This window comes from Pezoporus occidentalis, unplaced genomic scaffold (assembly GCF_034315485.1).
Source record: "Pezoporus occidentalis ecotype Australia unplaced genomic scaffold, CSIRO_AGI_Poc_V1 ctg53, whole genome shotgun sequence".
Taxonomy (NCBI): domain Eukaryota; kingdom Metazoa; phylum Chordata; class Aves; order Psittaciformes; family Psittacidae; genus Pezoporus; species Pezoporus occidentalis.
This window is the reverse complement of record NW_026915866.1, coordinates 2632639-2653111: the sequence shown is the minus strand read 5'-3', so window position 1 is coordinate 2653111 and position 20473 is coordinate 2632639. Positions and strand designations below refer to the sequence as shown.

Sequence of the window (20473 nt, the reverse complement as noted above, 5' to 3'; positions counted from 1 at the left end):
ATTGTTTCGGTTCCTAATGAGCTGTCTGTGCATTAAAATTCACTGAATAAACGTTACTATCTAGTTTATTCTGATTTGTTCTACTGTTCTGCAAACACTAGTCATTTTTTTCCTGTGAACTTTCTATTGCTAACCCTTATAGCATGTTTCCTGTGTGTCAGCACCTCTTTGCAGTCATAATTAAAACAAGCAAACAGCTTTTCTTCCTATGAATACTAACAGCTTTTTTCTGCACTCTCACTCTATTGATAACCAGGTGAAGAGTGTCTGACCTGATTAGTAGCTCCACAGCTCTATTTGGAGAAGGAAATTAGAGCTGCAAGACAGGCTTTGCAGTGGTTTTGCTTTCTCTCAATGCTGGATTAGTTCTTATATTAATCCCTATTAAGACAAGTAATTGTTTATAGAGAGCAGCTTTAATAGCAATGCTAAGGTTTTCACTCTGCCTTTTCCTGTGTATTGAAAGTCACTCAGCTGTGAAAGATTACACTTCCATCTGGAGACTTGTGCCAAGGAAAAAGGAAGGTCACCCTTGCAAATGGACAACAAAAGTGCTTTGCTGGTTTAGTAGACGAGTTAAAAGCCATGACAATGGAGCTACTGCTGGTCAGGAAAAGGAAACATGGAACAAAGGAACAATTTTAGCCTGGTTGCAAGCAGGTTACAACCTCACTGAAGCCCCTGTAATTACACCAGGGCTGAATTGAGCCATGCTGTCTTCAGAGAAACAACCTGTATCTGGGAAGAATAAAAACTGTAAGTATGTGATACAGCCTTTTGAAAGTGCATTAGCTGAACAGTGATGTCTTTAGCTATCCCACTCCCGAGCACCTATTAGCACAGAAAGCTGGGAAAGTGCAATTTGTTAATCTTTCTGCTGGCCCCCACGCTACTTTTATGCTTTACTTTCCTACACTGGGGAAAGAAACACTTGCCTCTACCCTATCCCTAAGAGGCTCAGCTTTATAGATCTCTGTGAGGGGTGAATTAGTGTTGCAAATCTAGAGGTGTACAATGGAAATCAGGGATGCTGGTATACATTTTCCAGATGCTTATTGCCTGGGTGTTTGAGACTGCTTTTGTTGTGGCAGTTTCTGGAGCTGTTCTAGATGCATCTGATGGGATGACAAGTCAAAAAAGCTGAATGGCAGTTTGCAGTCAATGGAAAGGGAGTAAGAGAAAGGACCTAAGGGAATGTTGATGGCGTTCAACCTCAAGGTCCAACTCCAGCTGCCAGTGTGATGGCCTACGATGCTCAGTGTTTCCTCACATCTCAGGGGAATCTTTCTCATGAAACACTGCCAGAGCGATGCTTGGTGCATGCTCTGGTCCCTTGCTAAGATGAAGTATTTCCTAGCAGTGCTTAAACTGCCCAGCTGTTGTGTGTCAACATATTCCTACATTTGGCACCACCAGGCTGACTTGAACGCCTGTGCATGGTCGTTGCGCAGTATTAAAATGCGTTTCAAGTGCTCAGACTTTTTTCCATCTATCAAGTTGAACTTGACCATGAAGCCAACGATCCCTGTTGCTGAAACGGTATAAAGCTAGAAGTGGAACTAAAGGTCATAAAACTGCTGGAGTGTCTGTAATGATCTTGCAGATAAAACGGGAGCCTTATACTAAAGGGTGAATAACTGTCTCATATGATCTGTGGGAGCTAGCTCAGGCTATTCTTGCTTCTAGTTTATAGCAATGATGGTGATGAGAATGAGCAGCTAAACCTGGCTGTCCTGTGTGAGCCACTTCTGTTTGCCACAACTGGAGCTGCAGGACAAAGTCACACTGTGCCCTGAAAGCCTTTTTAAAGTGGCAAACATACAAAAATGCTTTTTGATGTAACCAGGGGGTGTGTTGCAAAGCTGATACTGGTGTTTATAGTATACATGGGAGAGAGATGCAGTTATGAGTATTTAGTCTGCAACAGGAGGAGGAATATATGGCAAAAAAAATAATATCTATTTTTCCTCAGCTGCTTTATATGAAATGTATTTGAGATGCTATAATCACACTTCTTTAGCAGCTCTACATAGTATAATTTTTTTTTTTTCTTTTGGCTCTGTACAGATACACATTGAAAGTAAATGAAAATACAATCTCCTTTCCCCATGAGTGAGGAGACTGTTAGATCAAAAGCAGTGGAATGATGTTAGCTATAAGCTGCCTCTGGGGTCATGAGTTAACAGCAACCTTACTGACCCAGGGATTGTCCCTACCTTAGAGGGGACTTCGGATGTGTGCAGACAGCATAGAGGCTGGAAGAAGGTAACTGTGCTATTTACAGAGAAACAGCAAGTGGTGCAGTAATAGCAGTAATAATCTGTTTGAACAACAAATTACAGAGTAGCTGAGGCTGGAAGGGGCACCTGGAGGTCATTTGGTCTAACCTTCTGCTGCTCAAGCAGGTCCACCTAGAGCAGGCTGCCTGCCTAGACATCCTTTGAGTATCTTCAGTGACGGACACTCCACAACCTCTTTAGGCGATCAATGCCAGTACTTGGTCACTGTCACACTAAAAAAAGCTATCTAACTTTGCTCCTGCATACTGGGTCAGAGACTTCACTGGGACTGCCCTTGCAGTTGATATAGTCTGCAGTGCACTCTTCTGTCCTGTGATGAGAACTAACCTTAGTCTTCCCGTGTAGTTCAGAGTCCTTTCAAGATCCTGAATCTGCCGTTCCCCTCTGCTTTATGGACTGCCTCTTGCTGACAAGAGGGTATGGATGTTTTCAGAGTGGAAGAAAACTTTAATGTTTTTTTCTCTCTTCCTTCATGTTTTTGAAAAAGCCCTAAAAATCATGACCCAAACTGTGTGTGGCACACTGGTACCATCTGGGGAAATCAGCTTACCTGCCATTCACCTTCCTGCTGACTCCCAAGAGTGCCACCAGCAAGTCAAAAGGACATTAGTTCATGACCATACTGCAGCTCCGTATTCTCTTTCCAAGCATGCTCCTGAGGAGATGGCAGTATATGCAGGAATATGCTTCTGTTTTGATTTATTGCTGTATGACAGCCCCACCACGGAAGTGCTGTGCATTTGCACAGTGCATCCAGAGGAGCGGAGGTGTTCTCAGTATATGCCTCCTTTTGCCATGGCTTTCCACTGTACCACACAGTGTATCTCCAGACAAACAGCTTCACAAAGGGACTAGAGAAAGTCTGCTTGCCGCAAGCATTCTCCAGTCAAATGCCTGCTTTTTATTCATGGCTCCTTCCACCCCAATAAACTTCAGAAACAGCCTGATTATGGTTTTTTCTAACTATTCAGCTTGTGTTCATTAATCTTTTCTACAGGTACCCCCACATTACATCATAGAGACTTGAAGTAAGATTTCTTAAAGGCTTTTAAGCACCTTATGCACCATGATTTCTACCAGCTATGACAAGGGTGATTTCTATAAATTCTTATTTTCACCAATCAACATAAGGAAAGCTGGTAGCTTAGGAAAACATTACACAAAGCATCTGAGTAGAAGTGGGGCAGAGAATGGAAAGTCTGATTGGCTGCAGGTTTTCAGACTTACAAAATAAGATTATTAAACAGAAAAATAACTGAAACAGAGTCAATTTAAACAGTCTGTATTCCACTCTACAACTGGGAATTGCTAAATAAAACACCTAGCCCACATTTCATGAGAATTTAGGTCTATTATGAAAAAATTGCATGTTATAGTGTTATGAGAATTCTTTCCATTGTATTGTCCTCTGGGACAATGCTTTGCCAAATCTGTAGAATCTCACTAAGTTCAGTTTCCAGGAAGTCCCTTTTTTTAAAGGAAATCAAGTTCCCTGATCACTGCCCACCCAGCCCTGCCTGAACTGATGTTCAGGCTGAGCTTTCCATGTTGCTGGCACAAACTAAAGGCTCTCCTTGCCTTGTATGAATGCATATATAGTTTAAGTTTGTGTGTGTTCTCACCCTCAAGAAAGTGGGTCTGTGTGAACCTCATCAGCTTCAGCAAGGCCAAGTGCAGCTTCCTGCTCCTGCATCAAGACAAGCTGGGGGATGAAGGGATAGACAACAGCCCTGCCAAGAAAGACTTGGGAGTACTGGTGAATAAAAAGCTGGACCTGAACAAGCAACATGTGGGTGCAGCCCAGAAAGGCAACTGTGTGCTGGGTTGCATCCAAAGGAGGATGTGATCCTGCCCCTCTACTCCACTCTCGTGAAACTCCACCCGGAATAGAGCATGCAGCTCTGGAGTCCTCAGCACAGGAAAGGCGTGGACCTGTTGGAGTGGGTCCAGAGGAGGGCCACAAAAATGATCACAGGGCTGGAGCACCTCATCTATGAGGGAAGGCTGAGAGAGTTGGGCTTGTCCAGCCTAGAGCAGAGGAAGGTTTGGGGAGGCCTTATTGCAGCTTTTCAATACTTAAAGGGGGCTTATAAGAAGGATGGAGACAGGTTTTTCAGTAAGGTCTGTTATGACAGGACAAGGGGTAATGGTTTTAAACTAACAGAGGGGAGATTCAGACTAGATATAAGGAAGAAATTTTTTATGATGAGGGTAATGAAACACTGGAACAGGCTGCCTAGAGAAGCTGGGGCTTCCCCGTTCCTGGAAACATTCAAGGTGAGGTTGGATGGAGCTCTGAGCAACCTGATCTTGTTAAAGATGCCCCTGCTCACTGCAGGGAGGTTGAATTAGATGACCTTTGTAGGTCCAGTCCAACTGAAACAATTCTGTGATTCTAAATGTTCCACAGATATGTGGCTCAAAGAGGAACTATAGATCTTCTCTTGAGTATGCCTGTCAAGAAGATGTATTTCCTCAGGCACAGAAACAAGAAGGATCATATGGACAAGCTGCTGCAGTGTTCTTTGGCCAGCCAGGAAAGGTTTTCCTGTGCTTATTAGTTTATACTTGACGTTAAGCTGGAAATCTGCTGCACAAAGGGAAATTAGCATCACCAGAATATAATATTTAGTACTGTGGGGTATTGAAAATCCTGCTACCAGGTGGAAAAATAAATAAATATATATTCTTTGTGAAGTAAAGTGAGAGCTTCATGAGGAGAGAGCTTCATGGGGAACAGCCAAGAGCATCTACTACTCTGAGTATGTCAGGGATTGAGAGTTACCATTAACACCCTACCCTATGACCTGATAACAAAACTGATTGTTTTCACCTACTTGTGATAATTTTAGATTATTTTCTGACTTTTGAGATACCTGCACAACTGATTACAGAACTCTGTATTCAAAGTGACTTTTAACTTCTTTAGGACAACCATTGCTAACACTTAGTATGGGGATCCATACTGAAAGTTAGTTCCTGTGTAAAGATTACTATTTTATCTGTCTACAAATATATCCACATGCTGAAGCTGTTTAAAAGCAGGACTGTGGAAAGTCACAGGACTGTGGAAAGTCTCAGGCTGTGGCTGTGAGACATGACTTGCTCTTGCCAGGGCAGTGTTTGTGAGGTTTCTGTCACAGCATGAGGTTGTGAACCAGCAGAAATGTTTTCGATGGCATTTACAGACCCGTTCAACTCAACAGGATTTTTCTGACTTAAGCAAAAGCAAGGATGGGTCTGCACTACGAGAGAAGCTTCTCCCAGCAGCATGGATAAAGCATGGCCCAGGAGTAGCTGCTATGAGAAAGCATGCCATGACTTCATTCTCTCAAATAATTTCAGAAATGCTATGGTGGACAGGAATAAAGGCCTCTCAGAAGAAACAAATCTATCCTGAAAGAAGTGATCCTGAAAGACAGTTTGATGGCTTTTATGTCACTTCTACTGCAGAGATTTCAGGAGAGAAATCTCTGTCCTTTCTATGATCTTGGCTGCTAATGGGAGTGTTCATTCAAATGGCAACAGCCTGTCAGAGCTTTGAAATGGTTCAGTGATGCTCAGCAGCTGAGGCAGGGAGGCAAACTGTGCAGTTACTTGAATCCCCTTTATTACTTCTTTTAACTGCTGTGAGAAAGAAGAGAGGAAGAGTTTAATAATGATAACAGTTTGTCACCCTTTAGCAATGCTGTTTATAAACAGCTTAAAACACAGTTTCCAATTTCAACGATGTTCAGTTTTCCTGGCCTGATTCATAGGGTTACAAGCTTGCTATAAGACCAGCGGTACCCAACAGGAGTAAACCAGGTGTAATGGACACCTGTATTAAAACGGCACTAGCTGGACTGAGGCTCCTGAGAAACTCAAAGCCAAAATAACTGAAATGCTACGAGTTAACAGTTACTATTTCAAATTTGATTTGTTTTTTGTTGTTTGTGGTTTTTATTAATCAGAGCAGTGGATGTTTTCCTGTGGGATTTTGGGGTTTTTTTTAAATGTTCTTAGGTCATGGTTTCCAGCAAAAAACAGGCACATGGTTTATAGCTATGTGCGTGCTTTACTGGTGAGGTAAAACGTGTGCCTAATACTGAGCCACATTCTTATAATAATTGTGTAAAATTACAGGGACTGGGAAGCATAACAGCAATTTCCTGAAAATTTGACACAGTGATGGGCTGTCAGACTATGACCTTCTCCTGTCTTTCCCATTCTATGATTCCATGATTTGAAAAATATGCAGCTATAATCGTGCACATGCTGCTGTTATGGACTACGTGTTAGTAGTAGTCCAAATAAGCAGATGCTTTACACAGAAGGAGCTTTCTACAACTCTTTAAGATGACTTTCTAGAGACAGTGTCTTGAAGAAACACTCTTGAGGCAGCAGTGTCTCCTAATGAGGTCCCTACATAGTATATTTTAGTATATTTTGTGTTTAAGGAACCCACAGAGAAAACTGCCATTTGTCAGGAAGCCAATAGACAATTTAATCTAAATGCACCCCAAGCAATGCTGCAACCCTGACTTATGCTTCATCTCAGAGCCACCTGCCCAAGCCTCTCTGTTTGGCAAGCTGTCACAAGTGTCTAGGTTCTCTGGGTAATTCAAGGCTATGGTTGATGTGGTGCCACTGGGGAGAGGAATTTGCATGACCCATAGGTGATTTTGCTCACTGACAGAAGCTGTGAGCTCATATCTCACACCTCAGTGCTGGAGGCTTTGAAAGTTGAATTATGCGTTCAAGTAATATCAGAGTTGTTTATAATTAAACTGCTTTGTGCTGTGACTCAGTCAGAAAGCAAGAAGAAAATTACACACGCACAAAAGTCAGAAGATCCTTACCATGCACAAGACTGGTATGACATGATGCCAGTGAGTTGGCAAGAGTGCACTTGCTCCATCTCTGGCAGTGTTCAAGGCCAGGTTGGACAGAGAGTTGGGCGGCATGCCCTAGTCTTGAGGCGTCCCTGGCCATGGCAGGGGGGTTGAACTAGATGAACTTAAGGTCTTCTCCAACCCAAACCTATTTAGGTTTAGCATTAAACCCAGATTCAGTACCAGATGATAGACTTTGGAATATTTTTTTTTATCTCCATGTTTAATCCCCAAGTCTCATATCAGGAGAAGGTGTTGTGAGGACACCAGCAAGACACAGCTGAAGTCCCATGGAAGTCTGACACCCAGGCAGAGAATGCCTGATGGGAAAGTGAAGTACAGCAAGTCCTAGTTTCTTACCTTCTCCATGGTCTCACTGACTGGACTGTGGTAAGTTGACAAGTGTGTCTTCGGCTGTAGCCCTTTACAGATGTTCCTGATAATGAAACTGTGACAGACATGTGGAAAAGTGGCTCTAACATTTGAGCAAGTATAACCTTGAAAGCTGCTGGCACAGTCAGGCAATTAATGACTAAAATGCCATGTGTTTGGGACAGTACAGCATCCTGTGTCAGTGAAAAACCTTACGTGTTGTTAAACTCCTCTTCAGGTGAGCCTTCTGTCTTCAAAGTAGCCTCCTGGTGTGTCCACAACACTCCAGATCCACAACTGGTGTGGACCACTCCAGGTCCACAATTGCACCAAATTAGAGTTGGAGAAAAGAAAAGACAAAGGAGCCATGTGGGATTTTGACCTGTAGGGAAAGAAACTTATGGGAACCTCTAGAGTGTAATGAGGACTTGGTATTTGCTACTTGTTCTTTTAGGGGTTTGCAGCATTTTTCATAACCAACCTTGGACAAGCAGAGGAGGGGTAGATTACCACAATTGCCCATTGAATTTTAAATTGCCTCTCAAAGTGGGAATGGTAGAGTTACAAAACTAGGACTGGAAAGAGGATTTAGCTCACAGAGGTTACATTGGCAGTAAATAAAATCTCTGGAGGAGGCTGATGAACTTGGATAGCCACTGGCTCAGGATTAAGGCTATGAAATAGAGCAAAAGAAAACAAAATCCAACCAGCCACACATTATTTTCCTTTATAAAAAGAAATACCATTTGGTCCATAGATGTATCTCAATGGGAAACAGGAATTCAAATATCTCTTAAAACGGCTTGTAAAAATGGACAGAATAGCTTGCTGTTTTATACCAATCTGTCTTTCTTGCTGATGTCTGTAAATACTGGTGCTTAGTTCTTTGAATTCCTGTTTGCTCTGTTCTGGCATTATTATCTCTCCGTTATTGCAGACAAATGTGGAGTCAGCCATCTGGAAAAAGAAAGTATATGCTAAATTATGTTTCTTTCTCTGCTGTCATGTGATTATTAACTCAGATAAATGAATTTAAGCTATTATTGGGTCCATTAACAACCTGCTACAGAATGACAGTAAATTACACTCTACCTTTTTAAAAATGTTTTGTGATGTATGTAGTGAGCACATCAAACAGTAATTCACCCTTCTGAGTGATAATACCAGTCATTACAGCACCTCTCCTCGCACTTTTATCTGTGAGTCAGAATTGCAGCTTGCCACAGCTTTTCACAATGATCTACAGGGAGAGGTGTTTGGGGGAAAATGCTTTTTAGTGATTACGAAATGGGTCATATATTGTCTGTCAGCTCTTCATAGCTTGTATGAATTTCTTTCACTCTCTGCCAAATTTATTTTACTGCTGAACACACACAGATATTAATTACCACTTGATGCATGTTGTTGCTCAGGTGAAGCATAGCCTTCAATGAGATTCTGCAGATACAGCTTTGAAAAGTAATATTCCATGGTTTAGTAGATAATTCTGATAGACAAAATAGAAAGGATTATATCTCATTCAGTTTTAGAAATAGAAACTGCACACAGCTTGTAGAACTAAGAGAATAATAGTGTAGTCATCAGATATAAACATGTAAAAAACATGATGACTGAGAACGAGCTTGAATCTGAGACACTTAAGCTGAGACACTTGAATCTTAGTTTAGATGAGTATTTGGGATGTCTTTTATTTGCATTGTAGAGCAGATCTTTAGTCCATTTTTCAGGTACTTCAGATATAGGTTATTGTTTAGTGACATCAGTATGTGTCTAGACTACCTTAGGAGCAAAGAGCCACCTTGAAAAGTGAGTGCATTTGCCTACACTGTAGAGATTTCTTTCCCTATTTATTTTGCTCCTGTTCTTTCTTTTGGAATATATCTTTTTCCATAAAGATTTGCATTTTAGATGTACGTGTATGTATATAGTCTACATGTATAGATTATATATACACGCTTCTTTATAATATCTATGCATATTTTTGAAAAAAAAAAATATATATATACATATATCTTGTGTATACACACCCCACAAGTGTAATGCTACAGTGACCTGGAAATTGTACAAAATGGCCTATGGTTATATTTTTAGAAAAACTATAAGCTCTGAAAAGAAAGTACAGATTGTAACCCTAAGACATCCTATTCCCATACCATCTTCCAACTTTTTCTATATTTTAAAGGACTGCAGGGCTCTGCACAATAAATTTTACATAGTTTCTGACATGAACTTTTCTTTCAGGAATCACCAACCTTGTAGAGATTTGCTCATTAGAGGTCGAAGGAAGGGAACATGCTATGAGAGATTTTGATTTGAGCCCTACCCGCCTTGTCTCCACAGATCTTGCATAGAAAATACGTTCATCATGTAAGTTAATACAATAACATAATTGGTCAAAGTGAAATTCCTAGTAAACTGGTAGAGAATGTTTAGTGAATATAAAACCATATGTGTATTTCCATCCCCTATCACAAATGCAAAGGAAAAACAAACCAGGAATGAAATCATTCCCTACAACTAAGTTATCACATCCTGTACCCCTGATAATCTAAGTAAAGAACTACTCTAAAAGGGCCACAAGCCACCCTCTGCACCCCAAGTTTTTCCTTCAGGCTGTCCTCTCTGTTGAAAGAGGATGCAGGCTTATGCATGCTTGCATGCGTGCTATCCCTACCTGCAGTTTGCACCTGTATCTGTTGTGTATCTCTGGCTCCCACAACTGAGATTTCCTTCAGGTTCCCTGGAGGGGCTGGACCATCCAACTGACAGCTCACATCCTAATTCTGAGCTGAGACTCCAAGTCCCAGAAAATGGATATTATTTACTGATGTAATCATTACAGCCTGCTCCAAACATAACTAAAATTAGTGATAAGAGTCATATAAGTAGGGGGCTTTGGATAAGCGTAGCATTTAAAGGCTGAAGTCACAAGTCTTCAAATGGATGGGCTTGCTACTGAGTACATTTTCTAGGGCACTTCTTTTCTCTCCTATATATAAACAGTGGGATGAACATAACAATTTATTTTGGCTGCTGGCAAAATGTCAATAGCTATTCCCTTTCATTTAATGGAAAGAAAGCATGAAGAAGCACTATGATTTAGCCCTTCCATGTCTGTACTAGATTAATTATAGCCAAAACTATCAAATCCTTGAGTTCACAGGCAACATTCACTTCAAGGAGAAACCATTTCTTTTTCTTGTTGCTTTTTTGTACACAGTTGTGCTAATCAGTATTTTTAACAAAGCTTTTTTAATACCAGCAACATTTAATAGTGAGAAAACCAGGTGAAGCTGTGCCAATTCAGTACAACATGAAAACTCCAGCCTTTCAAAGGGGAATTGGTGAAAACACAAATAGTTGTACCTCATACAGTCCTTCAGCTGCTGAATCTTCAAGATTTTTTGCAACTTCTGAAGATGATGAATAGCATTGATTTATGTTTTTTAATTGGTTGGGGAGAGTAAGAATGTAGCCAACTGGCTGCTGCATTCCCATTGGGTTGGGATGAGAAGGCCATACTCTGCAATTGGGTTCCTTATTGATGCAGAATTACTAAGAAACACAGTTCATACCTGGCACTGTAAGCTGCTGTTACTATGTAACTCGTATGTCTTGCCTAATGCCCAAATAAGTGATGAACATGGTAAGTCTTTCTGTCCAGTGACTGTATAACTACCATATACAAAATGCAACACCTAGAGAAATTAAGAAATTAAGACACCTGATATAAGGTACAACAGGGAACTGCACAGAGTGAAACTGCCTCAAGAGGGAAAGGAGATGAAGTTAAGCTTCTGGCAGCCCAGACTACTAAGTCATTAGCTGAAAGAGCAAGGTGTTGCAGGAAGATCATTATACTGCCTGAATATAAAACTTGCCTTACAGAATACATGCCAGTTTGTATGCTAAAGACTAGGGAGATGGAAATTAAACATCTAGTTGTGGACCAGGGAACCTCACTGCTCAGCACTTCACTTCAGTCTTCCTTTACTACACTGGGATTTCACTGGTGAAAACTCTGATTGGCAGAAACTTTACATACCTCCAGAAGGCATGTGGCAAACAAGGAGGAGAATGAACTTTTCAACTTCACACTGGCCCTTTAGACAGCATTAAAATTTCTGAACACTTTTACAGATATAGTCCTTTACTAAATGGTATTAGTGTATTATAAACTGTTTTTATTCATGCTTGAATAATAGAGACATTATAATTGAAATTATAATATAGTCCTTAATACTAAATGCTGTCTGCCACTCTGTGTGTAATACTAAGAAGGTCTTCAAATTGGTACCTCACCTCTACCTACCTTAAGACAATGTAAAAAAATTTCCTTAGGTGTTTTTAAAACAAGGTTTCTTTTTTATTTGGCAAGTAAATACTTGTATTTTTCTAATTACTTGAAGGAACCTCTACTCCATTTAGAAAAAAAAACATCAAAGAAAAAGCTCACAATCAATAATTCTACCCTGGGGGCAAAATAGAGGCAGGGATGAGTATGACGTTCTGTTGAGAGGAGAACACACGCTTGTGTATGTGAATTTTCCATTTCTGCTATTCTTACAGTTTTCTGCTTTTCAGTCTGAATCTGAATATGTAGAGAAAGAGAAGTTCATAGTGCAGGATGCTTTATTATCTGAATGTGAGTCCTAAGTTTGCTGTGCTGGTAAAGAATAGGAACGGTCTTTCTGCATCAGGTCTTGCAAGACTCCTGCAACCCACATTGATGCAGAGAATCCAGCCAGATTGGTATAAATTAGTTAGGGTTTTTTTAACCTGTGTTGTGGTTTCAGAGTAAAAACATCTGAAAAAAAAATAGAGTACGTCTTTATTTCCATGGAACACATCCACAGAGCTGAAGTCCAGGCAATCGCCTTCCTCTTCCAGCGTCAGCTGGCTACCAGAAATGGTGATGATTCATTTACCTGCTGAGCACAAAGACAAGCTGTACAGAAACTGAGGTGTGGATCTGATGAATGCACCATGGAGTAATTATCGTCCATGCCAGGGTGACATACTTCCTCTTCACTTCATGTTTCACCACTGTTGTCATTCTTGCTGATTTTTCCCAGTGAAGCATGAATTCAGGATTGTATTAATGAAATGTGAGGAGAATGGCTGAGGTAAATCTGCCCCAGTTCTTTGCACCAGCCACTCTTCTTTCAGTGAGTTATTCATAATCAATGCAAGCACAGAAAACAGGCTGACAGCTGTGACGTACCTTTTGAGTCAAGCATGCATAGATTTTGCTATCTTTCCAATCCATTTCCTTCCTGCCCAAGAAAACAAAAGAAAATATTTTCCTATGTGTTTATCTGCTTGAAAGAATTTTGTTTTCTGCAGTTCTCATGGAATATTTCAAAACATTTTCCCTTCAGTTAATGGACCTAAAAACTACTGAGCACTGGCTGCTCTGCAGCAAAGCTCATATACAAATCTGTCTAAGCATGCATTTAAGTGTTTTTTGCAGGATCAGGGGTGGAGTTAGCAGCATTTTGTTGTACGAAGGATGACAAAGTCCCCAGCCCAGTAAAAGAACATCGAAAATTCAGGCTTAGGACATTAACTTGAGAGCAGTCAGAGGAACAGGATTTTAGTCAGATGACTGTACAACACACTAAGATGCAGAGGGTTGATCTGTGTTTATGAAGCAACCCTAGGTGTTTTCCCAGATAACAGGAGGGTTTTTCCTGAGAGCTAATGGCAAAAAGCCTTGCTTGAGTTTTGTACCTCTTTCTATAGCATTGCAGGTGTTCATAGCAGAGTGCAGTATTGAAGTCTCAGCTGTCTCAAATGAAATAGCAGTTACATAGTGATGTTTTTAATAGGTACAGGTTCCCCAAATGGGTGAGGACCCATTGAAACTACGAGAAAAGCATGAGCTTTCCATTCTTCTTCCTGAAAAGATTTCAGCCATGTGAGAGCTCTCAGAAACCCTATCCTATTATCTTTCTCCTTTTGTCTTTCTCTTGCTTTCAAACCTGCTTGATGCTATCAGTAAATAATCCTAATATGGGCATATAAGAATGGCTGTCATCGGCAATTTTGGGATTTTACATATTCTTTCAATAGATTTTTCACTAACTCTTGTTAGAACAGGGGTTGAAATGGGAATAGATAATAAGCTTTCTATGACTACAGAAATTTCCTTGCACCCCAGTGAAGAGTCTATAAATTCTTGTTGAACTCATTTCAAGTAATCAGGATCAAAAGTAATTCAGGAATACAAAAGAGCTACTTACCTTATACCCCTGGAATTCATTTGCTTGCTCCAAACCCTGGTTAGGAGCCAAGGCTGTCATTTCAGGACACTAGAATGACCAAATATATGGTGAAAATAATTAATTCTGAAGTTTGTGACCTGAAGGGAATTGCATAGTATATATACTCACATTTAACATTCAGTTTCACATTTATTTCTTCAACATGCTAATGCATACAAAATAAGACTGACTTCTAATGCTGTTAAGTCAAAATAAGACAATCTAATAAATTATTCCAACATATATCCATTTGGACTCCTAGGTGCCATCCTAAGTAAGAATAATGATACAGTAATAATAGCACTGAACTAAAAGGCAATCTAAAAAACATTGCCACTTCACAGGCTTATGAGAATATGCTACTTAAAAGAAAATTAAAGTCATAAAAATTTTCTAGCATAGGAGCTAGGAATGGCACATCATCAAAAATAAAGCTAATTAGAATTATCTATCTATTTGTTCAGCAGTGCTGGAATAAATGGAACAGATTATATTAGATGTCTACAGGATTTGGAGTAGCATGCTTTATTCAGTAGTAGTGGAAGCACAGGATTTATGATTAAATCAGTATGCATTGTTCTCGTTCTTTCAGAACTTGCCTGTTAACCTAAATTACTAGCCACAACAAGTAAAAGGTAAAAATCTGCCTGGATCAACTATTTGCTTTGCATTGTGGAAAGCCAGCAGCAATAGTTTTCCATGTTCCTGGTCATAGCAATAGAATCATGGGAAACACCAGGAGAGAACTTTTGTGCCTCACAGATACATTATTTAAGTATTGACACAATACACTTTGGCTGCACGTTGTCTCTTTTCCTGCAGGTTCACAGGTGTGTCCTTTCCAGATCCTGTGCACACCCTGTTGCTACCCTCACACACAGTTGACGACTGAAATCATTCCTCCAGTCTAGTTTCTTGGTATCCTTGTTGTATTGAGTGTTGAGCAATTCAGTGGCAGAACTCATGTCCAGATTTTACTGAAGCACAGCCATAGCTCAGGTTTCAGAAGCTAATAGTGGCCTGAATACCTGTGAATAATCACTGCCCAACTTGAGAAATGGAAAGCATGAAGGTGTTGATATTCTGGCAAATATCCTTTTGTTTTTTTCCTAAATAAAGACATTTAAATGGGAGCTGGTATCACTTTCTGAGACTGCTAAGATCTTGCTCACTCCAGGATACCTATATAGCCTAATGTACTCTAATATACAAATACTAATGAAAAAACACTAATATACTAATATAATATGTCTCTAATATACATGCACAATTAAAACCATGTTTCATGTAGTTTGAAAAGGTCACATTTTCTGGAGATTCTTTTATCATTTGTAAATGAGGCTCCAGAAGCTTTTAAAAAAAAGTTTTCCATCAAACGTATTCTCAGCTCTACATTTATCCAATGTGGTCCAGCTGTCATATGACTAAGAAAACTTCAAAATGCCTCACAGGAGCAGTTTTGCATTCCTAAATTTCAAGCTTAAGTACACCCATTTGAAAAATGTGTTACAAGAGTGCCTTTGAGCCAATGCAGAGGTATACTTTATGATTAAGTTTTTCAAAGGTGCTAGCAGCAGCAGCTCTATGGGCTGAGCACTCAGAGGCACTATCAACAGAATGTGTAAGCACCAGAAAGTAAAGCCTGGTCTTTTCTGTCTAGTCTTTCCCACCGCTCTTCTATTTTTTTAATTCATCATCACAAGCTCATCATCACCTCTTCTCTTTCCTCTGAGAGTGGTTACGAGTGGATATTCCTTACTAGGACCTGGAAGCTAAGTATCTCTCATCCAAGAATGTTTACCTTAGAGATAAAAGAAAATGCAGTTTGAAATGCTGCAAGGACCCTTAGATGGCAGGAAAACATAGAATTGCAGAATGGTTTGAGTTGGAATGGACCTTAAGATCATGAGTTCCAACCACCTGACACAGGCAGGGACACGTCACTCCAAACCCTGTCGCCCAAGGCTCTGTCCAACCTGGCCTTGCACACTGCTCGCAATGTAAATCAGGCCCAATCCCAAACTGACTTCAGGAATGTATGCATTTCCACATGTCAAGGAAAAGAGTACTGTTGTACAGCTTTATCCTCTCTTCCTGCATTGATCTGTCAGCGTGCCCTGACTTGCACCTCAAGCTGATTGTGATTGGGGGGAAAAAGTGGTTACAAAATTTTATTTAAAAACTCCTTTTCTTGTTTTTCAACTGCTCATGCAATTCTGTAAATAGGCAAAAAGAACCCCACGCACCTCTCTAAAATCTTGACTTAAATGTTTAAACACTGGTGTTCTGACCACATAGCATTCCTGGTCTGTGGTGTGAAACTGCCACGCAATATGGAAAAGCTCTGTTGTCTAAGAATTAAAAAAATGCTTTAGGAAGAGCAAGAGAGAATTCTCTTAGACCTTAGTTGATCAGTTAGCAACATTAGTTCAGCTTGGCCTGGTAACAGCTAGGTTAGGTAAGAAGACCTTTCTGTGGAAAAATAAACCTGTCCTGTCATATGTGCACACATTCCCATATCAAAAGGTCTACTACTGTAGGTCAGCATTTTGGAAGTGCTAAATAGAGCTCTCCATTTTCACTTAGGTCTTATCAACCAACTTTCCAGGGAGGTCAGCCACAAAATTAATAAAAATAGTTATGAATTAATATTGTTAATTAATTAATAATAAATTAAAATAATAGTTAAAATTAATAAAATAGTTATTGGTGGCCAGATGTATTAATAAAGCCTTCTCTGAGGGACAGAATGCTGTTCCACTCAGTCTCAACAACACATTGATGGGATGAGGCCCATCAAAACTGTGAAGGGACGGTTTGGCCACAGAGCTGATAGAGCCAGTGAAAATACCCCGGGAATACCTAACAAGCATAATTTATTTAAAATGTTGATAAAATATCCCAAAACTTCCATTCTTACTACGCTTATCGTTTCAACAGAAATAGCAGAACTGTCATGTAATCTTGGTGGGTCAGCACTGCAGACCAGTTGTAGTGCTCCCTGAAGGCTGCCCAGCTTCTCCCTTGCTCAGTGGGAGAGAAAGGGAACACTATTGTTATTAGAGACCTTAACACTGCACCTGAAAAGGCTGTAACCATTGTTAGCTCTCCTCAACACGTTGGGAAACTGGCAGTGAGATATGAAAAACCAGAACGATCAGCTGGGTTTCAGTGAAGGCTGCAGCAACTGGTGGTGCTGTCAAGTTCAGTGTACAGTGCTAGGGAGTGAGTCTGTGTTGGTAGAGAACACCCCTGCCTCTAGAGTCCCCTGCACTGCTGGGATTGTGAGAGATTGGACTAAGGATGGTGCACAGTAAGCCAGGTTCATCTTGTTACCTGAGAACGAGGTGAAGAAGATGCCTTTGGAGATATTGTGTGTATGTTTTGACAATTAATGATAAGATCACCATCTACTGGCATGTGAACACAATTGTCACAGCTTGGATACCTATATCCTGTACCATGGCTTCCACAGTATGTCTATCTTTACACCTGTTTAGATCCTTCTGTGCTGGCAACCAGCAAAAGCTGTGCTCCTGTGCTGTGTCTCAGGACCTGGCAGAGATCCCTAGTATCATCTTCTGTTTGCTAACAGGTCAGACTTGGCTTGGCAGCTCACAAATCAAAGTGTGCATCGAGGAGTAATAATTAATGGGTTTGGGTTTTCCCTCTTGTTTAAAGACATGGCTGTCAAACAAGAATCACTGTACACAGCAATGACAGGCACACAGAACAAAAGAGACAGCTTGGAAATCATTTGGTAAAATTTTGAATGTCTGAGAGAGAAGCAGTGATCTTGAGGAGCTCACAGGTACCCGAAACCTGGCTGCAGCCCATCCTTTGTTTTAGGAGATTACTCTGCAGCTAAAGTAGCCTCGACTGTAGCATTTAGATTTCTTTCTACAGATCTGGATGCAATGAAGCAGTGTAATTTTTATCACAGCATAAAACTCTCTGTGCAAGCTGTGTATTCCCTACCACAGGCACAGAACTCCCTTGTAAGCCAACACTTTCACATTTCATTTTATGTAGTTAAATGCCTATAACCTCCTTACATTCTCTAAAGGAACGCAGGGACATCCACCATCTTCAAAAATTAGGTCACCCTCCTTTCCCTGTCTTTGAGTGCTTAATCAGAGTTGCTTGAATGGATTCTCAGGGGAAGGAAATTCTCAGTATTTAAAGATGCTGCAAATTTCATCATCTAACACTTCACAGTTTTTTGTGGGTTATCCCACTAGAGAATATCTGGGATGGAAGGACCACCAGTCCCCTTCCTTATGACAGTGCACAGGAGAAACATGAACAGAAACTAGCATTTTCTTACCATGGTTACATTTAGTATGGACATAGAGGAGATGTGAAATTTTCATGTGGGATGCACAGAAGTTGGACCAATTGTCTACGGCTCATGGATAGCTTTTACTTTATCTGCTGCCTTAACTGAATTTCCATGGAGAGATGTCAGAGACAGTAAGGCTTCTGACTCTGCCTCATGTGACATTATCAGTAGCTGGTTAGGGAAAGTACCACAAAACATAAAAACACTTTGGGAAACTGCACAGAGGAATACTTACCAGTGGTTTTGTTACAGTGAAAGGCTGCACCAAGCAGCATTCTGAAGGGCTCTGTCTTTGGTCTGGTTCTTGACTGTAGAATACCAGAAAATTTCTATACAATTTCTCTACAATGTTTTCGACAATATATTTCTATACAATACGTATCTCATTTTCAAATAATAACAATCTGAAAAGATTTGCAAATGGGGTATAGAAGTTATAATTAGCTGGTCAAAATTATCTTGACAATGTGGAGTAACGGCCTGCAAAAACATAATCAACAAAAACTGATTATTCCTATCTAGGCAGAAGTTATCACTAGAAGGGTAGCACTGGGTGTAACTGGAACATGGGGCCAGTTTTACGTTGCAAGACAAATGCAAGACTCTGGCACAGGTACAGCTGTTCCTGACTTGAGGCTGGAGATGGGCTGGCTCTTTCAGAGCAGATTTTTTCTGCTTCCATGCCAACTATTAGCAGGAAGAGAAAGGGGAAAGTAGCAGCACATAGCTAAGAGAGAGTTCTGTCTGCTTTACCCTCACCAAGGCTAAGTGGGGCTATAGCTGACGCAGACACATGATTTCAGGTCAGGGCTGAATTCCAGCTCAATAACTCTCCTGAAAACTAAATTTCTGCCTAGGATACAGACACAGTACTCCCACACACATTAGTGAAAGTGGCACAAGCACACCAAAGGGTGAAAGCTTTAATACTTCCTACAGTTTTTGTTACCCGCATTTATGTTAGAAGAAAAAGAACAAATGGAATAAAGGCAATTTAATAGCTAAAATATAAGTGCTCCTATTCCTGTCTCTCTGTGATGCCTGCTGCCAGCAGCAGTTACAGGAGCTGGACCTAGAATTTAAGGTTATATGAGTAATTTTAGGTAATTTATGTACCAAAATCCATCTTACCAAGATATACCCCTAGAGATTTTTCAAAGGCATAAATACTTGCAATTGATGAGAAAGAAAAAAAATAAAATCAGGGTTATTCTTTCTCTCCCCTCCCCTTTATAAACACCCTTGTTGCCTGAAGCAAACTAGGCTTTTGAGGGCAGACTGCAGGACCTCATTTTGGAGTTTTTGAGGGTATTTGGCCTCCAGAATGCATATATCAGTAAGACAAGATTATTTTCCAAAATGGCAAAGTGACCTAGGAACCAGCTTTCTACTGATTTTCACTAGAATCAAAAAGTAAGAGCCATCTAGAAAAGAGCAGGCAAATGTAAAAGACGTGGTCATACAACACAAGAAGGGAAATGCTTGAGTTCAGATCTCTGGCTGGTATCAACTCACACTGGAAATAGTTTCTGTGGAGTATGGCTCATAATTCAACACTGCATTGCAGATCCCCAGATCTGCTCTGGGCAGCAGTGATATTATGGGAACCGTAAGGTTGATTGTGGATAAATTAGATATTTTGCTTGCAATGAGGGAACGTAGCAGGCTGACTTTTTCTGGCCTTCTCATCAGACAGTGAGAACAGTGAGACAAGCAAAACGTGGTATTCCTGAGTGAGAGGTGAATCTCACTTGGCATCTGACCTGACCCTCACAACTGAAATATCTAAGCAGTTCACATTCTTTAATACATTTAGCCTCACAATGAACCTTTGAGACAGGAGGCAAATCTCTCTCTCTTACAGAACTGTGCTACAGCCAAGTAAGATGCCTCTCACATTTACCAGACAGGAGCCTGTTGTGAATTTATTATATTGTCCTAATAACTTGGTGGACTGGGTATACCCACCCTAATTAAAGCACGTGAACCTCCTTCTGCACAAAATTACTCAGGTATCCTGACAGATACAACTCCATGTACAATCATACCCCTATGGAGACAAACAAATTGCTTTTTTAACATCACTGAACTGTCACCACTCCACTACACTTGTACAAAGCGACACTTTGGCTTTCCAGGCCAGGAATGCTATGCCTTTTTCTCACAAATGGCAACATCATAGGAGAGAGAAAAATCTGCCTTTGTAACATCCGCATTTTGTTTTTCCTGTGAGAACAGCGACCGTCAAATACAATTCAGACAGCAGTATTACAATAGAGGATAGCTTGTAATCTATCACCAGTTGTACACATCCCCTGC

The 20473-nt window shown here is 40.4% G+C and overlaps 1 long non-coding RNA gene across 1 annotated transcript; it reads left to right on the top strand.

The window, feature by feature from the left end:
* Positions 1-305: 305 nt before the first annotated feature.
* On the top strand, positions 306-14949 carry LOC134173452 (uncharacterized). Its single transcript, XR_009968260.1, has 2 exons — positions 306-756; positions 14635-14949. It is a non-coding gene; the product is annotated as an uncharacterized LOC134173452 (long non-coding RNA).
* Positions 14950-20473: the final 5524 nt, after the last annotated feature.